This window comes from Trachinotus anak, unplaced genomic scaffold (genome assembly GCF_046630095.1).
Source record: "Trachinotus anak isolate AG129_WGS33_773 ecotype Australia unplaced genomic scaffold, CSIRO_AGI_Tana_v1 ptg000008l, whole genome shotgun sequence".
Classification (NCBI taxonomy): Eukaryota; Metazoa; Chordata; class Actinopteri; order Carangiformes; family Carangidae; genus Trachinotus; species Trachinotus anak.
This window is the reverse complement of record NW_027273859.1, coordinates 6,486,149-6,509,773: the sequence shown is the minus strand read 5'-3', so window position 1 is coordinate 6,509,773 and position 23,625 is coordinate 6,486,149. Positions and strand designations below refer to the sequence as shown.

The window sequence follows — 23,625 nt, the reverse complement described above, 5'->3', positions numbered from 1 at the left end:
TTAGATACATAAAACGACCGCACTTCCAGCAGGGCTCCGAAGTTCACTGTGATTGGTCAGTTTACGGCAGGAACAACCACTAAGCTGACGTTACATGGGGCACTTAAATTTCCGGTTATTTAGTTACATTCAAAATAAAAGCATTGATATATGTGTTGGTAAATTATTTAAACCAGGGTGTTAGAGTTGGTTTGTTAAGACCAGACGGCAACTGGAGCACACAGCTTTTCCTTTAATAATTGTATTAGGCTCAAGGATTATCATCTCAATGCAATATAGGCCTTAAAAAAATGAGAGTTGCTTCTGATTAGAGTGTGACTGAAATCAACATTGATTTGCACCACTCTTTGTTTATATCGCATCCTGATCGCGTCGAAGACTTTTACTTTGAAAAACCTTTCCTTCATATTTTTGCTGACTTGACAATGCACAGTACTAGTAAATTATTATAACAATAGATGTGCGGAATCTAGACAAGTAGAAAATGCAGGAGGTGATTAAAAAATATGATGTAATAATGTAACCGATTCATATGAATGACTATTCTGTGTTTTGTAGGATTAAGTAAGCGAGTTAAAGGAATTATTTTACAAACAATTATACCATTTAATAATTAATTTAAAAATGAACAATTAATAATTTAAAGTAGGTTAATGACGACAACTAATAACTTAACTGATAAATGTCCAGATAAATTGAAATAATCAATCACCAGTTCCCCCCGATACTATGTGAGTGGTGATGGGGCGGAGACATTCGGTGTGACCGACAGCATCCAGCACTGTTGTGGATGAGAGGGATAAAGGCTGCGCTGCCTTTCCTACAACAGCACGTCGCAGTCACTAATTAGTAATTATTAACGACAGTAGCTCCGGGTACACGTACTAACTTTTGAGTCTGTGAGGACAGCACGGTTTTTTTTTTTGCATGTGGCTAAAAGGAGCGCGGGCAGCAACCTGACGACTACAATTTGAGATTTGGAGGCTTGTGACAGTTGTTTCCCTGCAGCGGCCAAGTTGCAGGCAGAATAACGTTGTCCAGTGGAGGCTCGGACTACTGTCCGTCACACTGGGGAATCACTTCGCCTGCAAGAACAAGGTGAACAAGAGAAACTGAGGTAATATCAATGCAGCCCTGTCCTTTCTCGCTTAAATCCATGTGGTAATTATCTTGCGACGCCAAGTTTTAGCCTGTGCCATTACAACTCAGGGGGTGGAGGAGGAGGGCGTGCCAATAATGTAATAAAAATAATGTAATACTAGTGTAAACTGACGTTGGAAAAGCTGAAAAATAAACCGGGGGCTTCCTTAGAGATGACTGAGCAGGTGCTCAGATGAAGCACATTGATTAGGATACAGGGACCCGGTGTGTTAAAGCCCTGTACATCACGCTTTTGTTTAATAGTCGATGTTTTTAATTTGGTGCGACAGGAGGAGATACAGTAAATGCGACTGGGTGGTTTATTGCAGCACGTACGTTGAGAGAAGATAATATATGCGTGTGTTGTTGTGAGCACTTATCCCTAATGGATGGAGCCGAGGGGAGTGAGCGCCAGCCGCAACGACCTGTCAATCATCTCATCCTTACTAGTCCATTGTTTTGCCCCTCCTGTTTGTGAGTGAGTTACCATGGAGAGTCTTCCGGTTTCTCTCGTCTAATTGCCTTATTTGGAGAAGGGGCGGCTGTCAGTGGCTGGACTGATAGCGGTCTTGGGTTAATAGTGTTGTGTTCGTGTCCCATGTGTGTAGCCGCCAGAATGACTGACTGCTTCAAAACAACAACCTGAGCTCAGGCCATTAAGAAGCCTCAAATGAAGTTCTCAGGAGTTTGTGATTGCGCTGGTCAGCGTTTTCACACCCAGCTGGGCACTAATGGTCTCAGGGCATGATTGGATAGATTTAAAGCAATTAACTGTGAGCATGTGCAATTAATTTGCAGTTATTTGTTATGTGTTCTTGAATGTGAACCATTTGAAACGTTCTGGTTACAGAAGCTCTGTGCTTATATATATAAGCTATATGTGTATATGTATGTGTGTGTGTGTGTGTGTGTGTGTGTGTGTGTGTGTGCGTGTGCGTATATATATATATATATATATATATATATATATATATATATATATATATATATATATATATATACTGGGAAATAACTCCACTACTGTATAGCATATAGCCTCAGCATCATTACTGAGATATATATTTTAATATATCAAGATATATCAAGGGGCCTCTTTATTTTGCACTGAAAGAATGTGTTGGTCCATGTGTTAGTGTTTACTTTGGTCAGTGCATGTAGCAGGTTAGCCCTGAAAAGACAATGTTATAGTGGTACTTCATATGCTAATGTTGTCATAACCCTCCCTGTAGGACCATGCCTAAGTGGAAAATGGACATGTAATGCCAACATTTATTTTTACATGAAATGTAGTACAACAACAATGTGTGATGGTCAGTGGTGTAGTGTATCTGTGTGTGTATGTGTAAACAGTTGTATGGCAGGTTGCGATGTACGGAACAAAGCAGCTAAGCAAAACCAGAAAAAGGGTTGCAGGTGCAGGAAAAGAGAGAGATCCACACCGGTCACTGGGGAGCACCCTAGTGACCAGTTTGCTCCGGATTTTGTCTGCCATTACAATCAGGGACCTTCACAATATATAAGCACTATTTAATCTGGCCATTTACTTTACTGGGAAATCATCACTGCAAAACATAATTTGTATCAGTTATGTCTCAGAGAATTCAAGATATCTGCCAAGGATTTTACACTGATCACATGTGGACCTGAGAGTTTAGGTCATTCATGCACGTCAGACAGACCAACAGTGAAACCACATTTTCTCATTTGTTATTTAATTGCCTTGGACATTTTTTTAAACTCATGTCAAATTACTGTCATAAACTCATAGAATGATTAGATGTTATTTAATGTGTTTTCCTCCATGTAAATAAATGTTACACTGCTCAAAGTGTCAGCATGAACCAAAGTCAGTCTTGGCTTTTGCAGATTCAATACCTACTGTAGCTTCACCTGGAAGACAAGTCAATTAGATCATTTGGAAAACAAAATATTTGCATAAGAAACACATGGCAGTCTCTGGACACGAACGAGAATCTCCACACCACCTGTGACTGTGCTGAGAGATGAAAAATTCTCTGTAACTGGGGGTAAACAAAAAGACTTTCCATGAATACTAATGTTAAAAAATCCTTTTTTATTGTCTTAGGTTATCACATACGTTGCTGTATGCTAACAGCCTTTCTATGCCTTTTACTTCTGTTTTACCCAAGACAAAAGGCACAGTTGTTTGAATGCCCTCCATAATCACCAGTTAACAAGATAATTAATGACCAACAAAACATAGCTCACTGTTGCAAGCACATAACTATAGATTTTTTTTTTTTTTTTGGAGAATTTGGGGTGTCTAAATGCATAATGACTCCCAATAGCTGGTATTTATATCTTGTGAAAGGAGAGAAAATGACCAGCAGATTTGACCCTGGCTTTGAAAAAGACTGTCTTTTTGTCTGTGGATCAGGTTCTTTCAGATCTTAAATGTTAAAATGTCATTTTTCTAATGGTCTTGACAAGACCTGAGGTCAGTTTTAATCTCAAGTGCAGTTCATGCTCTAGTGCACTAATTTATTGGGAAGTACAGTGCCTGAAGAAGATGTAGGATTCCTAACAGTCAGCTCTACAGCAAGTTGGCAATTTGGATATAAATGCAGATGCTTGTTACTGTCAGATCTTGTGTTTGTCTCAAATCTGCAGGAACTGAACAGCCATGCCACTATCTAAATATGAACTCCTGGTTTGAACATCACACTTTCACTCTATCCATCCATCCATCCATCCATCCATCCATCCATCCATCCATCCATCCATCCATCCATCCTCTAGACTGCTTATTCAGGGCTGTGTCTGCAGATATTGACTGGCCCTGCTCTCTTACACCTGTGTGAAAATATTCCCTGACCGTATCAGAGGGACATGCGAAGCAAGCAAGAAAAAAACTTGAAGGTTGTTTTATGTGATGAAGGTTAAAAGGCTCTTGGATTTTGTGTTTCTGAAGGGTGATATCAATATTTCTGTGTGGAACAGTCAGTAGCCAATATTTTTTATTATTATTTCCATCAGAAGTCTTCATGGCACTTGAAAAAGGAATGCAGCAAATAGGAGAAAAAAAGTCTGCACTCTTTAATTGGGTTTGCAATACAGTGCAATAACAGTTGCACTGTATTGCAGTAGGGTGTTTTAAAGCAGAAACTTCCAGGGATCCAGAATGAGTATTTTCCCCATTATTTCAGTCTCTTCAGGGTCATATGATGTAATACAAAAACTCTTCAGGGCTGTGTGATCCACAACACAAATTGAATGGTATATTACGTATATATTATCTAAAATAAACGAACAAAACAAAGAAATAGAATGTGCAAATTACATTTCCAGTGCATCTTTTTCAAACAGTTTTTGTGTGGGTGTGGTCAGGGGAGATCTCCATTATATTGTGTCTGAACAACAGGGCTGGCAGATTCTTGAGAGAGATTAACTCCTGGTGCTAATTTACATTTTATTTAGAAATGAAATGTGAAAACAAAGAGAATATGTGGGAGGAACAGGGTTTAAGGGACTAGACTAAAAATGAGAAACAACAATCAGTTGGTCCTCAAAGATTCAGATTAACATTTAAATAAGGTAAAAACCTCATGATTCTTTATCAAAAATTGAGATAGAAGACAGAAGAAAGTGTCATTTTAGCTTTTAATATATTGCTAATTCTGCTAAAATCTCTTGGACCTTTTTCACAGGAGATTGTCATAGCAGGAGAAGCACAGATGTAATTAAGTACAGGCACAGCTAAACGGAGTGCAGTGCTTATTAACATTATTAATTACACCTGTTTCAATTATACTTTCTGCATCCTTGTCCACAGACAGCTGCAGACTTGTTTGTGGTTTTGCAGATGCCAACTGAGGTTTTGCGGACTACAACTAAGGGTTCACATTGGTCTGGTGTTGCTTCCTGAACCACACTTCAATCCAGTTGGTGGTGGTAATGCACCACAGTGTTGTTTTCTGGGGGAGAAAATATACTGTGCAACTGCTTAATGAGAATAGAGCCAGGAGGTCAATGCCATTTGACTGTCTTGGTATTGTTTCAATGAAGAACCATATAAATGTGGGTACACACACACACACACACATGCACAAACACACACACACACACACACGCACAAACACACACACACACACACACACACACACACACACACCCTAATTGATCATTAGGTTGAAGTTGGAGTGGAGCTGTGTTGGAATTACACAAGGTCACCAAACCTCACAAACCAGTAATATAACAAAACTAATCAGAGGGTCAGAGCGATTTCATCCCCTCACAGTGTTCAGAGGAGGACTAATCAGTGAAAGCACCTATGTGGGGGGTCCACAGGTGTGTGTGGCTATAAGCTCCTATAGTCCTTTTTCATGCATCTGCTAAATTAAAAAAACAAAACAAAACAAAACTTAGATAGTTTAGATCCCATTTGAAACTTTTGTCAGGTTTGACACTTTTTGTTGACCCTTGTTTACAGTTTCAACAATAACAGTTAAGTAAAAATTACCTAGCTGCAGAATTACATTATGGAAATGATATTATGTGTTTGTCAGGTCACTTAGAGCAGAAATTATGTTACACACTCTAAATGCATAAAGTCATGTTCAAACTGTAAGCAGAATTGCTTGACTGACTCAAATGGAGTGGTAATTATCAGCAGAGCTATCAAAGTGCACATTAATTATTACGTATTTCTACATACAGTATTTGCAGCATATGGAGACTGAAATGATTGTGATGCAGTCCTTCTGCTGTGATGGATCATGCATGAGCTGTGTTTTGGGGCTGTTGTGAGCTGACTGAAGAGGTCTGTAATTGCAAGTGGTCAGGCTAAAGCCAGTGTGGACCCAGAGTGAATGGTCCTTTGTGGGATAGACACCTGCAGAGCTCTGCCTCCTGCTCCTGAAGTGATTAACATGCACCTCCAACCTCCCCGGCCTTCCCACTACCCAGTCCCTCGGCCACCCATCCTGGCATTGCTCTGTTGTCTTGGCACCTGTTCTGCATCTCCCATCCTGCAAAGGCTATAACTTGTGTGTTTGTCTGGGCTGAGCCAACACAGCATGACTACAGAATTGTGTTAGGATTGTATCGATTGCCTCTGTGAAGGGGTTAAATTTTGAAGTTTTGAAAGGTAGGCAGTGTTGTTTAAGCAGAGGATTTTGAAATGAAGGGTACAAAACATGTTTTTTATATCAGTTTTTAAAAGTAGTCGCTTTTTCTGGGAAGCCAGTGAAATGATAGTTGGGTCCCAAGGTGGGCTGCATTGCTTATGTTTCTGTCACAAAAGTATAAAAGCAAATAAACCAACTTTTTTGCTTGGAATGACGAAGGTATCTCCAGATTACTGCAGGTACTGTGTAAAACAATGGGCAGAGTACTGTATAGGTAAAATATATAAAATCCAATGTATAAGAAAGCCACACAGAAAGTAAAATGTTTGAGTGGGCAAATATATCTTTATCTTCAGTCTTTTAGACTGAATACTAGGGCTTTAGTAACTGAAGCACTAGCTTCTTTTCTGAGCAGGAAGAAGCAATTTTTCAAAATTTAATTTAGGTATTTTATGAATACATTTTCAGTGCTGTATGAGTTTATGTACGCATTGCATTTATGTTTTCAGCTTTATTATATTAGCATCTCTTTCTTGTGGTTTAATAGGACTAAGCCAAATGTTAGCTTCTCCAGCAGGCTAACATCACCTGCACGTGGTTAGTCTGTGTAGGGAGGAGGTCGTGATGGATGGATTTCCAGTTTCCAACTAACAGTCAGCATTGTTTCTTTAACCATGAAAATAACCATGTGTTTCTAGTTTTGTGTCCATTCATGTTAATTATTGTAACATAATGACTAAGGTTCTCAAACCTTATACTTACTTACCTTGTTTATTGTTCTCATTGTAACCTAAGCCAGGATCTTTCCCTAAACCTAAGAAAGTTGTCTGTGCCTAAATGTGACCAAATATTAACCATAGCACTGCCACATCATGAAAGGTTAATCATTTAGTTTTCATCTGAAATTTTTAACAGTTGAACAGCCTGTAGTATATATGATCACCATGATTGATCTTTGTGTACTATTGGTTTTCTCCTCTCTTCATGTTGAATGGAGTCATGTTTGGGCCACACAGTTTTACCCAGCTCTTAATGAAGTCCTATTCTCCTCAGCTCCAGCCTGCAGTGTCGTCTGTCGTCTCTTTTTTCATAACTGTACTGTTTTTTATTGTAACTGAGAGCTCAAATATTCATTTTCCTGCGGAGTGAGGTTGGGTACAGCCAGGAGATTCATTTTTATAATGTTGATATCAAAGTGTCAGATGAGATTTTATCTAGGGTTTGAGTTATAATACAGAATGCCATGTGATATTGCCTACGTGTTTTCCTGATCTTAAAGATTATATTACAGTTAAGTGATACATTTGTCAGTTGTAGCTGAGTATAATGAAAAGTGTATGCTTCTATCTATTTGGCCTGAATATCACCACTCATGTGTCAACTCTTATCACGCAACAGAAGATTTGATCATGAAAACATTAACAATCCTCAGTTTATCACACTACTATCACTAGTTTGATTTGGTCAATGCAGACAAACAATTTTAATTTAAAAAAAAGCAGACTTCTAAGAATTCTTCAGTATTCCGATCACTGCTTTTTTTCATACCAGCAGAGTTAATCTCAGTCAACAGAGATATTGTTTTGAGTCATATTCTCAGTAGGTTTCATTTTTTCTCAGTCTGACGCTGTGCTGTGTCCTGAAATGGTGGGGTCAGTGCCGGCAGCTCTCTGCTGCCAGACACACGATGACGCTTGTGTCAAAATTGGTTTTAAATCAGATTTTCGTGGCATCATCTCCCTACCCAATTGTTGGGACCTGGGGTGGCATTGTTATTAGAATATCATCCGGCCTGTGCTTTGTAACATGCTGACTTGCTGATAATCCACTCCCCTTTCTTACGCCCTACTTGTGTCACAGGCTCTGCATTAACATGGAGCGCTGATTGAATTCCTCTTCTGATTGTTCCTGAAGCCCGTCTCTGGATTGTAAGAGCTATACATCTTTATTTTCTCTTTGCAAAGCACACACACACACACACACACACACACACACACCCATGCTGAGTAGTCTTGCTGAGTGTATGGTAATGCGGTGTTTATCTGGTGGCATCCACTTGAGAGAGTGACCAAACAGAACCGTGTCTGTCTGCTCATCTGTCTGTCTATCTGTACTCTGTACCCTTCACCCTCAACCCCCACCCTTCCTCCCTGCTCCACTCCCAGACTTGGGTCTCTGTGCTACAGGAGGATTAACCCCACCGTCTACGTTCTGGCCTGCCTTGATTATGTCCAGGGATAAGAGCTGCTTAATTGTAATCACTAGAGCTGTCCTGAGCAGCATAAACACAGGAGTGGGGATCAGCTCAGGCCACACACTGAAGTCCAATACACAGCAGAATGTGGAAAAGCAACATTTACCAAAAAATTTGAGATGACCACATTTTCTCACTAATTAACTAGCTCTGAAAAGAAGGTTATGTTTTCAGTCTGTTTGTTGTCATTTAGCAGGAAACTACATACCTAAACATATCAAAATGAAATTCATCAAGCAATTCACACTTCTAATTATAGATGCTGAGCTGTGAGGTGTGAAAGGAAACCGATGTTGCATGTATTCATCCATTGAATGGCATTGCCTGTGAGACTGAGAGTGTCATAATGATATATACAGCAGTTAGTAATTAAAACCAAAGTTGGCACATCAGCTGCAAGTATTCCTGCAATTGTTGCGTTTTAGAAAGATTACATAAATCACTGGTGTTATTGATTGTTGTTATTATGTAACTTGTGATGACATCCACTGGTATTTCTCTATTAAAATAAATGAAGTGATTTAGAAGAACAGATCAAGTGGCAAACCCAGAGTGAAGTCATCCATTTTGCCATTTTGAAGCCATAAGTTTATAATTTGGCCGTAGCCATCTTGGTTTTTTGAAATCAGAGAAAACCATATTTGTGACCTGCTCTGTACTCTATCCTGTGCTGTGTGTCAGTGACATGGTAGCCATGTCCTAATGCATGTCCTGCTTTATTGTTTATTTTCTTCTAAATAGGACCATCATTTAAAAAAATGAACATCATGTTGTACTGAATTACACTTGAAACTAGCGATTGAGACCATAAACTCATTAGGAAAATGTTTACTGAGGTAATAAATCAAGTGAGAAGTAGAGACATTTTCACATAGACTTCAATACAATCTGACTTCTTTTTGAAATGAGTAGAGTCACCCCCTGATGGTCATTAGAGAGAATGCAGGTTTCAGGCTCTTCACATTGATTTCACTTTTCAGACCCAGAGTCTTTGTCCATTTTCAAACACTGTGTGTGGTACAGACTTACTTAAGCTGCAGCTGTTTTTGGGTCATTGACAAATAAAGCTTTTAAAAATGTTTTTAAAAAAAGTCTTTTTAAAATGGATATTATGCATATTTTTGAAATTAGAATAATGTGTTTCAACAAGCCTTATTTGTGTTACAATATTTCAAAGTTTTACATTCATTTTTTGACAGCATTTTTAACTTTACCACCTGAAAAATGTTGGGTGGCGCAACCAAATGTGTATACTTTCGTGCTATTTATTCTAAGTGAAATTTTTGGCAATTATACCTGAGTGTGTCTATAGTGGCTAACACATTGTTATTTTGTGGTTGAGTTTTTTGTTAACTATAATTTAAAATTCTTGCATTTCAGTGGCCAGGTATTTAATATTTTTAATATCCAATTTTACATTTAAATACAGAAAAACTTGTATATAAATATACAAATGAATCTATTTAATACAATAGCTATATACCTCATAGTCTTCAACCATTTGTTCACTTTAACCTATCATTTATTGGTTTAAATAAATATTTTACCTGGTCGCACCACCTGACGATTCAGTTGTGTCACCTGACTTTTGCAGCTAATTTAAAATTAATTAATTAAATTTTCACTCATCAATAAAGATCACTTGGGGTCCTCTGGCTGATGGAATATCCTGTTTGATGTTGTAACTATTCACTTCAGAATAAAAGATGCATGTATACAGTTGTACCACCCTGACATTTGACAATACACAAATTCCCGGACAAATGTTTTTGAATTATCTTAACACCTTTAAAACTATTAATATTTGTGAATTTAGTTTATTTGAAAGGACTCAAACATGAAATCATGCCACAGTATCTATTTTGAATTTATTATTATGGAAATATCATATTTAATACTTTTCTCAGGCTGTTCATTAACTTGGATGGTTGCGCCATCTGACATTTTGGTGGTTTGAGTGGCCAAAATATAAAATATATACATTATTATAATGTACTGAAAACATGGTCAAACTACAGCAGTTTTATAGAATAAAATGATGCATGTCATGAATTAATAAAAATTATTTTAAAGGCAAGTAATACACTCGGACACAAAAATCTGCACGTCATGTCAATGACCCTTTTAAATCTCAATCTTTACTCTTCCAAAGAAATATGACTGTGCATATATACTTGTTTCCAGCAGCACCCGTCCTCACATCTCTTTGTTTATACACATTCTTACAAACCTCAGTTTGCAGTAGTTGAGGGTTCAGTGCCTTGCCCATGAGCGCCTCAGCAGGAGCTCAAAACATCTAGATGTACTGAAATGTACTGTAGCGATGTCCACATGTGGCATCTACTCATGCCATGCTTTGATCAATTGATATCTCAGTGACAGAAGATAATTTAATCTGTTTCGAATTAATTCACATATTTTATAGTTGCAAATCTTCAGAATGCTACCTCGCCTGCAGCCTTAATTTGTGGTTTCATTCCTATTTGATATTTGCAATGGAGCTTGAAAGTGTGAAATGAATAATTAGATGGTTCAAGGGGGGATAAGGCACCTGAGCAGTGAAATAATTTATTTGCTTTAGTAAAAGCAATTGCTTCACAGGAAAAGGTTGAAGGAACCTGATGAGATAGCACAACACTTAAATATTCTTCCACAGTGTCTGCAGTGAGATTTTACGTACTTTAGGCTCAGCAAGCCTCCCCCCAAAAACTGTCAGACATTGCACCAAAGTATTAGGCCTTTCATTTTGGGTGATGAGCCTACCGGCGGCCCGGCCCACATCATTTCTCCCCTACTCCAGTTGAGGTGACTCTCTTCATGAGTGTTTTTGAAACACTCTTAGTCAAGTGCATTCTCAGTTGGTGCTGTTTGTTTGGGATTTTCTTGATAAAAGCTCTAACTTCAGTCAAGAAGTAGAAAGTGTCCGTTTTGGTGACACACAGTTTTTTCCCCTGCTGGCTTCATTGGACCCAGATAAGCAGAAAAAAAATAAATCATGGGTAGGTGGTCTGCAGTGAGATTCAGTGTGGGAAAACCGTGTCCTCTTGAACTTTCTGCTGTGTGAAGCCCCAGTCCTCTGGAGAGTACAGCTTGACAAGGATATCTTTATGCCAAAAAAGCCTCCAATGAAGATTTTTAGCAGAACAAGTAAATTGTGGAAACTCTTGTGTTAAATGAAGTCTAGCGGAACAGGTTGGCCATCTGGCATTTTAGTCATGTCAGAGCTGAGGTTAAATCTCAGGCGACCTGTCCCTGGTGCACTACACCATCAGAGCCAATTACTGGCCTCTTAGAATCCCCCTCGAATGCACTTTGTTCCATTTTCCTCTACAGTGTTTGGATGTTAATATTAGTAGGAGATTACAATGACTACAATATGATATGTATCAATTATGCTTGTGTTATCACCCACTCCATATACATACATGAGTTGTTTGGTAAATACATTTGACTGCTTTCTTGCCCAGAGCTGAAGAGAAGATTGATATGACTCTCATGTCTTTGTGGTAAATATGAAGCTACAGCCAGGAGACAATTAGCTTAGCATAAAGTCTAATTGAGAAAACAGCTAGCCTGGTTCTAACAGCACTTCCAAAGCTCGCAAATGAACTTGTTTAATTTGTAAGAGCATCAAAGAGTAAAACAACAAGTTGTGGTTTTTCAGGGTTAATTTCTTGGAGTTAACTTGTTTTACACTCTGTTTTTAACACTTTGGATTAAACAAATGAAATATACTGTACCTCATTAATAAGTGAGCTTTAGAGGTTGGTTGATTGATGTTACACTTGGACAAAGTCCTTGTTTCCATGTCTTTATTCTGAGAGAAGGTAACTGTATGCTGAGTCCACCTTCAATTTTAAAGATATGATTAATGATCGTCTCATCCAATTTATGGCTAACTAACTAACTAACTAACTAACTAACTAACTAACTAACTAACTAACTAACTAACTAACTAACTAACTAACTAACTAATAAGTGAATAGGTTTTTGGCTGGACATCAATAGCAGGGCCAACCTATAAATGCAAATTTTACTGACTGACTGACTGAGTGACTGATAAGGTTGCTGTGCAACATACTGTGCACATAGGTGTAGTGCTGCTGCAGCGCACATTAGCCGTGCTGGCTAATGTGCGCTGCAGCAGCACTACACCTATGTGCACAGTCCAGCCATATACAGTTCTAGGTTAGGGATTTATGGCTCAGAGTTTTGACTTAGTATTGTTATTGTTAATATTTTCAATAAGTAAAATCCCAGAATAATTTGCAATAATCAGTAATTTCCTTCTAATTTAGATGACAAATGGAAGGCCACTTTATTTTCACCACTGTTACATTTTATTGAGCTTTAAAGAAGAACAGTATTAATATTGTTGTCACTTGTAAAATGTACAGACTCACAGCCACTGACAGCATGGGATTCCTGAAAATGGACTTGAAAGTACACACAGAGAAGTTTTAGTGTAGAGAGAGGAAAAATCCTTAGGGGTGTAAATGTATGCAGATATGTGCGAACCTCATTACAGGTTCAGGGAGTGAAGTTCCTTCCTCTGACTACATTGATGTTTGCTCTCCTGCTGTGCTGAGCTAAACTGTTTAGTCTTCCTGAGCATTCACAAGATGCGTAATTGAGGTTTGGACGGTAAGAGAGAATACATTCATTTAGGGATTTAACTGACAAATCATCGCACAAATATTCCAAGCAATTACAGTTTTAAGGAAGTAATTAAATGAACCTTACAGAATTTCTTTTTGAAATTAGTAGCAAGTACTTCCATGCATTTAATGAGCTACAAAGACAGCAATTCAACAGAGACCTTTGTTGTCTCAGTAATGACTGAAATGTTCATCACTCAAAGAAAAGCATGAATGATGCTCATGACAATCATTTTCCTACATATACATAGAGAAAGAAATGTACACTCAGGATTTTGGGAAATCCAAAAAAAGAATAGGTGTGAAATTTTAGGAAATACGCTTATGCTCTTTCTGAGTGAGTCAGATGAGAGGATTAATACCACTCTTATATCTGTCACTTAAATAGGAAGAGACAGACTGTTATGAGTTCAGACTGGAAACACAAGGAAACAGCTCACCTTACTCTCTCCACAGGTAAGAAAATCTGATTACAACAGCTCACACTTTAACATGTTAATAATTGTTTCTTTTATCAATTTAAATTGACAAGTGCAAGTGATAAGTTAAATTAACCATCTCATGGCTTTAGCTTCATATTTAACAGACAGATATGACTGTGGTATTAATCTTCCCATCTAACTATCTGCAAAACATTGAATAAGTTTATTTCCCCGAATGTTAAACTGCTCCTTAAAGTTCAAGTAAAGTAGTCAGGCTGAGGGATATAACCAGGGTAGAACAAAAAGTCTGAGCCTAAAAGTGTAATTTCATTTTAGTTTCTACTGTTGCCCAAAAATGTTTTAAACAAAACTGAATTGCACCCTGTCTTTGCATAAATGAATAAACTAGTGATAGTAGTGTTTTAACTCCAAGAGAAATACATTTATGTCCATTTCCACGTTTGTTCCTCTGGCCAAGCAGCAAAGTGACAGCTAATTTATGTGGAGGGCATGCGAGATGGCCCCATGAAGAGGCTGTCATAGAAAGACAGGAAAATGTTTTTCTCCCCTACTTAAGAGCTGGCAGCAAATATAAAGGGACACTGTCAGAACATGAATGTGGCAGTGGAGATGCCAGCGTATTCATCAATACCAGGCTTTATGTGTGGGAGAGTTTTTGATGTGCAGGGCTAACGCTGCAGCGGTCTTCTGTGGAGGGTGAAAGCCAGGAGCTTTGCCCAGCTGGGACTGCTCGATGGTGGATGCAAGCTCCCTTTCTTGCCTCCTACAGCTGAATATTCCTCCAGGAGAGGAATGACTGGAGCATGGAAAGTAACAGTATACCATCCTGTAATGAGGAACTTTGGTGATTGGAAGTGACTTGTTTTAAGTTTGTGACAACTTAATTGGAAACCTCTCCTAAGTGCTTTTTTGGGTGCTGGCTCATTAATAAAGTATGTTTTCCTTCTTCGTGTCTCTCCCTCTATTTGAAGTGTAGATTTCTCAAATGCAGAGCTCTGTGTACCATGGAGGAGCACTGCAAATGAGAGTCTCTGTGCCACCCAATGTTGTGGTTGCAATGAAATCAATTCTGGCTGCTGCAGAGCTTTGCAGCATAGAGGGCAGTGCTGCAGTGTCTATGAGGTTCTTTCAGCCATGGAACCATATGTACTGCACTAATGCACATGCTACACACACACATTAAAATAAAAATAATTGCTAAGCAGAGACATCATATGAGGCTATAGGACAATTCAAGCTTAATCAGCACTAGGATCCACATAATTAGCCTAAATTCAATGGCTGATAATTCTCCAACAGGAAGAGCTTGGCTAAGCTTTTTTGTGCCCTACTTTGACAAGTGTGTTGAATAAATTCAACCACTTCACATGTCCTCTGTTGTTGCCGTGGCGTCTACACTAACTTGTCATCATCATATTTGCGGGAGGCACAGTAATCCTCTTATTCTGCTGGTTTCCCCACTGCAGATCTACAATTCAGTCAGGGCCCGGCCGAGCTACTACTGTGTGAGCCTCTATTAGTGTCGAGGTGTTAGGCTTGCATCACCTCTGCTCTTCTGCAAGTTCACTCAAGTCATCCTGCAGCATTACTACCACACAGTATCACTGGAGCCCGCAGGCACTGCCATGGCATCAAATGATGTGGATCGATCTGCGCAAGCCAAATGTGCATCTCCTTCATGCTTGTGTGGAAATAAGAGCTGTTCCCGCAGACAGCATCCTCTTCCATTTCAGCTGGGCTCTCTGATAGTGCTGCTGCAGGCCTGCGGGTGGGTGCTGTTGGATGGGTGATGGGTGTTCACTATGCAACTCCAAGCCAGCTGTATACAGACCCAGCAGGAGGCCTGAGCTACTAGAAGTCCATAGGGATGGAGGGAGTGAGGGGGGGAAGGAAGGAGGGAGGAGCAGGAATGGAAGGGAACATGGAGAAAACTTGGCATCACTGGAGCTCAGATTGATTTAATCATTCAGAGCGTTCATTGGGGTTGTGTAGTGTGTATGTGTGTGTGTGTTGGATGGGTATAGAGGTGGGAGAGCTAGCTCTGGGAAAAAAAAGATTCACTAATAATGATGAGAGAAGTGGTCAGCAGTCTCAGGCTCTGAGATAATCAAACCTCTAACCTTGGCAGAGTTAGTGCTGTGATCTCTCAGCTCCAATGCAGCACAGTGGCTAAAAGCTTTCCCTGTGAATGAACTCAAGTCGAGAATTATTATGTTCATTGTTATGGAAAGGCTATTTTGGCAGATATTTCAAAAGGGGTCACGTTTTCAGTTGGAGTGGTCATTACTGCTCTTTATTTCCCCTGAAAAAAATCTAAAAATGATGACGATGATATGATTTTTGTTGGGTCAAGCATGTTCCTTTACATGTGCAGAATATGATTTATAGGCTGTGGCACCTCTGTAGCACCACAATGCTTCATTTGTGCTATGTTGTGGCACATTTGACCTTTATCAAAAAAATTGCAGCTCTTGCAGTTTGGATATTGCACTTGGCTATTATGTGATTTTGATAACATTTAGTTTTATTGTTCAGCCCTAAACTGTAGTGTACACTGTGATATCTTGAGGCATCACATCAGTGGCATCTCTTTTTGTGAGATCTGAACAGGAAGTCCCTTGAACTACTCTCATCTGTCATGATTTATTAAAGTCTGCTGAGCAAAAGTTTAGGTTTGATTCCTAATTAGGCACTTAGCAAGGCACACAAATATATATACAATCATGTTACTCTAATTATCTTTGAGGTCAAGTCAATAATCACCATAAAAACATAAGAATATTCTCAGGAAATAATTTGATTCTGTTTTTTCAATGTTGTAATATTTCCTTACTGTCAGTTTGACACTATTGTTGGCTTGTTTGATTATTTGACTGCTCGTGGTTTGGCCTTGTTGGACTTCACTGTTGCAATGTTACTGTGTACCCAAATCTCAGCAATATACTGTTATTATCACAGTGTTATTATAACTGATAAAAACCACAACAGTGAAATGTATGTTATAATGAACCAGAATTATCCTTTAAGTTATAAAGTTATATGCAATCTTAAAGACTGTGAGAAGTTCTAACCCTGGGTTAGCTTGTTCTTCTAAAAGCATTTTCATACCAAGTGATTTTTGAAATGTCACACTCGTTTCTCTTCATGTAAATGAAAAATATTTTTTGTGGCATATCTCAAACTCAGGGATGGTTGCATGAATCTACCCAATCAATGTGATTAAAAAAAACCCACTTGACAGTTAGCTATTATGGGTAGCTAGCAAAACAATAATAAAGTAGGAGATGTGTGCTTGGATTTTAGCAGTCAAAAAACTTTGTTTATATAGCCAAAGATGTATTCATTTAACCCTGATCTCACTCCTCCTGATGAAGCAACATGTATGAGGGAGGTGTGGGTGGAAGCGAACAGTCCTACAGCTTCATATCTCTCCACAGCTCCGTATCATGCTATGGCCTATTCGTGAAGCCACGCTCACTTTGACTGATCCAATTATATTTTAAGGACTTGATTTAAATCCCTGTTGAACTAAACCCCGCCCACACATTACTGATGCTCAAACTGCAGTGATTTAAAAGCAGCAACAGTTTTCTTTTGGCCACTTGGCAGCCGAACGAGCTGTGATCAAATTTACATATCATCACCTTATGAAGCAATTATAGCAAACGTTAACAAACAACTACCTATTTACATTGTAAATAGGTAGTTGTACAATGAATGTAAACAGACCAAAACAATACGTAAAACCAAAAACAGTAAGCTGAAAGATGATAATTATCTTTCGGTTTGTCTCTACAAGCAGCCACTTTGACATTTTACATAGTTAACTGATCCATTGTTAATGCAGAATTATTGATTAGTGCGCCTTTAAAGAGATGGTAAATTAACGTTTGGATTACTTGCCACCAAACTATGACTATAACACTCTGTGGCATTATGGATAAAAGTGACCCCTCGAAGAGATAAAAATATCTAATCAAAATAAATATTTCAGTATTGGTGTCATATTACAAGAACTCTGTGCTCAGTGTCTTTTAGGCTGTATGAAAAAAGAACAAGTCCAATAAGAAGATTGATTTCACAGCACTGACTTACTCATCCACCATACACTGATATCAATACAGTACGTCACTCTGTGACAAACACCCTCACCACCCCACCCCCCTTTTTCATTACTGAATCACTTCAAACAGATGCTTGCACCGTGGATGACAGCAGAGTGAGTAAAGGAAGGAGTGGAGGCTGGCATGAGGGAGGGATGGATACAGGGGCTAATGGGATTGCATGGTAACCGATCCCTTGGTGTTGCTGGCATGGCATGGTAGAGGACGAAGCCATCTCCCACAGGGACCCAGTTAGCCTAACGCATTTGTCATGGTGAATGATGTAATGGGCTTTGTTAAAGGATTGTGTGTGTTGATTTATTTGTGAATGTGCAGCAGCATACTGTATAACATACTGTATGCCCAAGCTCCCTTCCTTATACTATGAGATCACATCACTGCGTGTGCTGGCCCTGCCTGAATTAATTTGAATTTCTAGCAGTCCTACTTCTACTGTCTTTCTCCATCTCTCACATTATAAGATCCAGATCTGCATACGGTCTATGAGAAGTACGCAAAATCTGTTCAGACCTGTCACTTAAAGCGAACCATCACAGACTGGATGATAAGAGCTGTGTGTAACCTTAGCTTTTACAGCCTGTGAAGATTACATTACATAGTGAGAAAATTCCCTTTCTCATATTTGCTGACTTTAATGAGATTCTTCTCACTCTGTGTTTGTGTGTTTTGAGACTGACGAAAGTAAGAAGGATCTGTGGTGTTAGGAAACAAACTTTGTGTGATGAGAGGTTTCTGAAACTCATAACTGTACTTTGAGCTTCAAAATAAAACATAACATGGACTATATTTAACTGAGAGGCATGTTGGTAAGCTTCAGTTATATTAAAGCTGATCCATCAACAATGCATCAAATTACTACGTGTAATGTGAAATGTGTTGCTTGTAGTGACAAACGTACAGAGAATAATCACTCTGAGGTTCCCCTCATCTGTAGTGTTTATCATTCCTCAGTTAATGGTTCCGGTTTTACAGTCTGCAACTTTAATGTTTTGGTCTGGTAACATTCATCAGTTCAACAGAAACACAAACAGACTCCTAATAAATGCTAATGTTGCACTGTGTATGCTGGATGTGTAAATGGGCAACCGTTTGCTAGTAGATTAGCCATAATAACTAAGATGCCAATATTGTGTTTAACCTATTAGCTCGCTAGATCTTCCATTTCCCATTGTTTTGGTTTTCCAGACTGTGACAAAACTGTTTTGCTTCATTCTTGCTGCTCAAACAAATCTTGTTTCCAGTAATAAAAGCTCTAATGAAACCAATATACGCTACCTGCCCAGCACCAAGCAGCAGAGTTAACCACTAGCTGGTGAAAATAGCAGATTATTTAGCAGTTAAAGTTGTAGTTGAGCTTGAATTTACTAGGTGTCCAGAAACCCAACTTTAAATTGATGCTAAGATTGTTCTGTGTCTGCAAGCTGTGGTGGTATGAATTGGTATACACTTCCTGACTTCTGAGTGGGCGTTCTTATGATTGCTTGTTCATGTTAAAACATAACAACAATACAACATGAGATACAGTTTGAATTTGTGCCTGATCCGCTCGCTTAATATCTGATCAACTGAGTACAAGATCATATCAGCCTAATAATACTCTCCGTTTCTGCTCCAAAAACAGTTCAATAATTACAGTAATAGCATTTTTAAGCAAAGACACACATGGTTTCACATATAAGTCCCTCTAAAAATCGACGTGTGGCTGAGACAGGAACAGGTCTGAATAAAGATAACTTTGTCCTGATCTGTCGTCTGAAAAATGCCATTTTAGTGTCCCAATTTTTGGAAGATCTTTGGCTTGTGAAAAATGGATCCAATATTTATTTCAGTGACTATGGGGTGAAAGAATCTGTTATAATCTGTGATCATGTTCACGTTTCCCATTTGAGTGAACAGGCTCAGACCTGCCACTAGTCTCCTAAAGGGGTGGGGAGGTGGTGAAAGTCACGTGACAGTTAAAGGAAATGATTGTAAGTGTGCAGTCTCCTTTTTCAGCTACCAGTCTCTGGTAATATTATTAGTAGCTGATTCAGTTTAAGTTACTATAAAGTACTTTGCCTGTTGCATTGATCAAAATGTTTAACTTAGTGTTATTTCATTGGAGTGAGTGAAAACTTGTCTCTCCATCACACTAATGTAGGCTTTTGAACAATTTTAGAAGTCTCAAGTAGTTTTCTTTTTTCAAGTATAATTCATGTTTTTCAGTTTAGATTTAGATTTGCATGACGCTTTCAAGGCGAATCTCTCTTTAACTAAGTAATTCAAAGATTCTGACAAAAGAAGGAATTATGCTTTTCTTAAAAACATTTGTCTGCTCTTCATTTTTTTCTCCCTAATGGAGAGCTATCTTAACTCAGATCTTTTCAAAACTTTGCCAAGTGCACAGATCAAGAGTAGAATCGTGAATACACCCCTGTTTGACCTTGGGGACTGCATCAATTTAAACTCCACAGCCCCAATGTAATAAGCCTACCCATATGCTGAGATCTTACCCACTTCTAACACAAACATACATTTCACCCCATCACTATTAAAACCCAGATGTTCCTCTGCCAGGTCTGTTTAATATGCAGAAAGAATCTGAAAATAATTAAACTCTACGACAAGTGATATGACCTCAATTACCTCACTATAACTGTGGTAGCAGTGTGGACAAGAGTACTACATTGCACTGTAAAGGTTTAGGCACTGCCAGGATCTCTGCAGAATCACAGCATGTTTTCTCTAATCAGGATTATGCATTTGGGCACACAAGGTGTAAACATCTCATCAGGAAAAAGAGAATAAATTTGCTCTTGTGATGCACTGCTATGTATTTTTTATTGCCCTGCAGAGATTATATCTGGAGTACAAAATGGTTTAGATTAAGTAAATTCTCTGAAATTACAGTGCAGTCAACTGTTTAAACAAGTTTCTAAATTCAGAGTAATCCTTTTGACTGTGTCTGTGTAAAATGTTTCAGGCAAGAATGGTCACAGCTTGAAGTGGCCTCAAATAATCTCCTGTCTCAGAATAATGGTGCATGGTAATCTGTTGTTTCCAGTCGCTCTCTGTCTATAATAAACTGCACCCAAATAAGCAACAGGGGGATTAAGAATGTATATTACAGCACAGCATATCAGTTGACTGACCCGCAGTCATAAATGTCCAAGTGCAGTTTGACACGGACTCCAAATGCCATGCCATCTTCTTGCATGTCTCTCCCCTTTTGTAACAGCTCCCACTGGTTTTGCACTCAGCTGTTTGGGACAGGATATGAATATTCTGAGCAGGTATTTTTGCATACACAGAAAAGCAAAGCAAAGCAACCCCCCCCCCCCCCCCCCCCCCCCCCCCCCAAAAAAAAAAAGATTTTTGTTAATTGTGGCATTTGCTAAAAGATGCTGAGAGGCAGCCAGTTGTCAGAGAGCTCACTGTGCAAGGCCCACACAGCACACCCATGTCATGCCTCCACCCAGGGACTTGTTTCTCGGCATGAATGATTGACAGGGCCTCAGCACTGTAACAGCTTTACCACGTTGCATATTTGTGATGAAAAATCGCCCCTGTCGTCCTCCCCCTCATCTCCTCCTCCTTCTTGTTCCATCCTAATCTGCTCTTATGGGTCTCAGCCCATGGCGTCTTAAACCCCTCCGTCTCCAACATCTGCTGAGTGCAGGGAGGTATGGAGAGATTAAATGAGTCTTTGCAGCCCCCTGAAGGATTCCTGCATGACTCTCTGCCTCTAGCTGCTGCTAGCGTCTTTGATCCACTGTGTTTTCCAACACAGTTGAGTCCCACTGGGTGCAAGGGGGTTCCTACACATGCCAGCCTACATACAGACCTCTTTAGACTCCATGGTGGCTGTTGAGTTTATCAGTGTTGTTTAGTTCAATGCAGATAAAAGACTCTGCTGCTTTCAAACGCATATTGCTGGAGGAAACCAGTGCATTGAGAGCTTTTTGCTTGTGCTCCAAATGTAAGAAGAGTTTTGTCGTCCTTTTTCACTGTGGTATATGCTGGTGGTTATGGAGCTACCACTCGTGGATGCAGTCCCATTACTGATTTCCTTTCCTTTTCCATTCTCTCATACAAAGTCGTCAATGCAGCTTTGCGGATACCAGTACAGGAAGTGGACAAAGCAGTAGAAATCTGAGTTAAAGTCTAGTCCAGGATGGATCAGACATGATGACCCACCTCTGGGGAATGCCTGCCACCTCATATTAGCTGTTTGTAATTAATGGCTGTGATGGCCCTGGATGATGTACAGCCAAATAAATAAGCGTGGATGTCCTTTGCTTCACCTTGTTGTAAGGGAAAACCACAGACCTGTTCACAGGAGAGATACAGTGGCACTCTCCCTTTCCTTCCCCCTTTCCCCAACCTCTTTGTCAAAACCAATTCACTGTTGTTCATCCCTGACACTCACTTTAGACTTCTCTGCACATAGATGCATACACACTGAAACCCTAACTTTCCATATGTGCATGAAAATGAATATTAAACTCTAATGATACCGGACAGAGACAAAATATTTTTCCACTGTGTGATACAGGTGTGATATCTCTTGATAACATACTGCATTCAGTCCTAGAATTTGTTTTAGCAGAGTCAGTGTTTAAGTTACTCTATGGAACTACTTTCTCCAACATATACACAGAGCAAAGCCTCACTGGCATACAATGGAAATTGTGGCAGTGCATGTGGAAAATCTCAGGGCTGCTGTAACCCTGGTAACGTTCAGAGGGAATTTGGAGGATGGGTGATATATGATTCTCAGTGAGCATCCACTAAGCTAATACAGTCTGTCCCTCAAGTGTGTGCAATTTTCACATTCGGTCCCAGTACAAACCTCCTGTGGCTTTTAATTTCATTCGAGAAGTGAGCCTAGATTTCAGGGAACGATTTAGCAGTAGTCAAAGTGTTGCAAAATATCATAGAGTAGGCTCTACTGTAGTGTGCTAATAAAACCTATAACATGTTATATGCAATAGTTTTACTTTCCTTCTAATATTTTCACCTTTTTTATTTCAGCCTCCCTGAACACATTTAATATGTTGGGTTTTAGATCTTTCATTTCTAAATAGTTCCTACATTATAAGTAGGCGATAAAACTATATTGATAGGTGCAACAGACATTTCATCAATAGCAAGATGAAAACTGTTTGATGGAAAGTCCAATAGTTGCATGAACAAACCCCAAGATGCTCCCTCTCTTGCTGATAAACAGCTGATCATTTCCCTTGATAATGGAGTGTTCTACATGCAGTATTCTAACCAGCAATTCCAGCCAGTCATGGCTAACTAACTCATCATCACGATGTTATTTAAAATCAGGTTTTTTGGTTCCTATAAATCTTACCAATATCTGTGTGTAAACTGTGCAGGAAAACTGCCCCAACCAAGAGCTGCTTCCATTCTTTGGTTCACACAACATGTCCTCCTTCATGACCATAGACTGTATATAAAGATGGATGTAGCCTCCATGGCTTCACTCATTGGTTTCTAAAGAGCTGTTTTGAAGCTTAGAATAGGCTTCAAAAATCTAAAAATGAACTTTTTAAACTTTTTGTTTTTTTACAAGAACTTTTTTTTTATTCACGTTTTAGCCTGAAAACTGTCAAATGTGTGTATTCTAAAGGTATAATGGAAGATACTGAATATAATGTATTGAGGTCCCGCTGTGACATTTCTCTCTAGCACCAAGCACCATATTGAAAGTCACTGTAACCAGTCCATAAACAATTATGGCAGTGAATAACTTATTAAATGGAGTAAGTTTTGACCTTTTGATCACTGGTCTCATGTACAGTGATAAAACAATGGCAATGCTATATATTATTCACAGTATATGATGACCATTCTCTCCTAGTTTTGCCTAACATAAGTGGCATGAATTCACTTGCAACCTTTAGTGGCAGCTGTATTTAAAGTTAGTCC

The 23,625-nt window shown here is 39.0% G+C and overlaps 1 protein-coding gene across 5 annotated transcripts in view; it reads left to right on the top strand.

The window, feature by feature from the left end:
- The first annotated feature begins 768 nt into the window (after positions 1-768).
- Positions 769-23,625, top strand: part of arvcfb (ARVCF delta catenin family member b) — a 227,768-nt gene continuing 204,911 nt past the window's right edge. For 2 of the 5 annotated variants that reach the window (XM_071482101.1, XM_071482096.1), the window contains exon 1: positions 770-1,117. The gene's annotated coding sequence lies outside the window, so the exon portion shown is untranslated. Of the gene's footprint in view, positions 1,118-23,625 lie in introns of all 5 variants that reach the window. The other 3 variants (XM_071482099.1, XM_071482097.1, XM_071482095.1) reach the window with 2 other exon arrangements.